The following is a 2,473-nucleotide window of genomic DNA, read 5'->3' on the forward strand; positions in this document are numbered from 1 at the left end:
AGGGCAAGAAGTCAATTTCTCTTAAATTCCACCTGCCACCCTCCCGGCAGGAACCAGTCAGTGATCTCTGGAGGGTAAACACAGTACCCAGCCCAGGCGCTTCTGGAAGAGACACGATTGTATGCCCCTCCGCCGCCTCCCATTTCACGGTGAGATTTGGTAATTTGCAAATTGAGCAGCCTTCATTATTTTCCGAGGCACAAGCAGGGTCTCCACTCCTTGCTAGGAGAATGTGACCCAATCATTTGTCACAGCAACGCCCGGATTCTAGAGCACTTGAGAATTCTTAGCCATAAAGCTGATTACTAACACAGGAGTGGTGGGGAGTGGGGCGGGGGTGAATCTTTTAATCTGGGAAGGAGGGGAGGACGGAGGCAAAATGGGAAAGACATAGAGCCCACTGGTGTGGTTACAGCTCCAAGAGGAGCTTTTGGAGAATCAGAATTACAACTTGGATGTGTGAGTGAAATTTCCCTCCTTCTCGCTTTTCTGCCTCGTTTTCGTCGCCGTCTGGGTCTCTCTGTCACTGTCTCCATCTCTGCTCTTCTGTCCTTCCTGAGCACTTGCTGAAGATACCCTGCCTGGAAATAATTGCATTCAGACCCCTGAGTCCCACTTAAAAGTCTTTAGGACTGATCGAGATAAACTCAATCAGGCTTCTGTTTCCACCCAGAGTGCCCCCATCATTTATTAGACGAATTAAAGTATCAATTTCTGTTTAAACATTAACAGGGTGATGCCAAATATTAGTCAGTTCCTAATAATTTTGAGGGATTAAAAAGATAATAAAAGTAATAGTCCATTACATTACCTACTTCAGCAAGATTGTAATGAACGTAATAAATTCTGGATCAGGGTTATAACAACTTCCATCTATTTAAAATGAATTTGTAGGGTTACTTTCATTAACTATGTATATGGGGGAAAATGATCTGACATATTACTTTAAAAGAGCTGTAAAACCGATTAGGAGAAAATATGCTTTCCAGACAGGGATGCCGGCCACCGGGGACACACGCATCCTTGGGAAGAGGGGGTCCAGCTGCCGAAACAGCCCGATTCTGGGTTTCTCATCCTGTGCCCTCGCTGCTGGGGAGAAATGAGGACAGAATCAACGCCAGAATGAGGGGAAAGGAGGCTTTTTCCCCCCATCTCTCTCCTTTTTTTTTTTTTTTTTTACTCCCCAGGTATATTCCCGCTAATGAACCGGGGCTTGCCATGGGAAGTTCTGCAAGGAAATAAACCCGGAGGCCTGCCGGCCGCCCAGCCTGGCCTCTGGGCCCCCAGGGGAAAGCTGCCGTATTAAAGGGGCCCATGCCCTCATCGCTGGAGGAGACAAGGGAGCGAGCACTTGGCTGCACCACAGAAATTACTGCTGTACCTCGAATGCCCGCTTCATTTATCAATTTCATAGCAGAAAAACCCATATGACTGCCTTGTTCACTCGTACGCTAAATCTCGACACGAAAGCTCCCCACCGCCAGTCAAGTGTGTTATGTGTGGGTCTGGATAAAGTAACTTGAAATACCACTAATGATTTATACTTAATTGAACCTCTAAGTGATTAAAGTGGCAGTAATGAATGAATAACACCCTCCCTGTTCCCTCGCCCGCCGGGCCCAGCGTCTCCAGGCAGAGTGGGCCTCGCCTGGGGACATCAGCTCGGACAGCCAGCCTGAGCCATTCCCTAGGCTTCCCCCCCAAGCTGCTCGTCTGGGTCCTGGCTAAATTGCTCTCGCCTGCAGTAAATGACTCCATAAGCACCGTATCAGACCATTGATCCTTTTTATTAGATTACCCAATTGTAAGGTTAATGCATTTGCATTTGGCAAACGGAGTGGGTCGGCCTGAGTCCCACGCGGGGATCGGTGTTTAAACGGACACACAGGAGAGTGGCTCTATCAACATATTGATTTGTTGGTAGCAGTAACCAGATGCTGATGCCCTTCCCCCACCCCACCCGCCAAAGAAAGTGCCAGGAGAACACAGTTCCAGGGCTGTGTCTTCCTTCCAGAAGCCCTTCTGACAGCCAGGAGACCAACTCTAGTGCCGACCCCCGATACTTGTGTTTCTAGAAGAAGGAAGCGTCCTGCAAAGGCTTTCAATCACCTCAGACAGGGATAAATGTGGGCCCCTCACCTCGGACCAGGAACGCAGCTGATTTCTCTAAATGAGGGAGAGCCAGGACTTAAATCAGTGACAAGGACACAGCTTCAGAAGCCAAAAATTCTTCTTTTCTGAAACTCATAGAGTCAGACCAGGGCAGCCATTTCTACCTCGGTTACTATACTCGACATGAACTTTTTCTTGGATTTTCTAAACACATTAACCAAATACCATTAAAATGGTCCACCATTGTTAAGGCTTTTCTAGTAAGTAAATTTCTAAGTTGGAAGAACATACTTTGTTAATCTAACATGAGTTCTACAATGAAGATAGTTTTCTGCAACTAGAAGCTATCCAGAGAAATCAC

General features: G+C 47.1%; 1 long non-coding RNA gene across 1 annotated transcript; it reads left to right on the top strand.

Annotated features, from left to right (window-relative positions):
• Positions 1-343: 343 nt before the first annotated feature.
• Positions 344-1,768, top strand: LOC132688020 (uncharacterized). Its single transcript, XR_009614380.3, has 2 exons — positions 344-459; positions 1,188-1,768. It is a non-coding gene; the product is annotated as an uncharacterized LOC132688020 (long non-coding RNA).
• Positions 1,769-2,473: the final 705 nt, after the last annotated feature.

The sequence above is a fragment of the Panthera onca genome, chromosome A3 (genome assembly GCF_046562875.1).
Source record: "Panthera onca isolate mPanOnc1 chromosome A3, mPanOnc1 haplotype 2, whole genome shotgun sequence".
NCBI lineage: Eukaryota > Metazoa > Chordata > Mammalia > Carnivora > Felidae > Panthera > Panthera onca.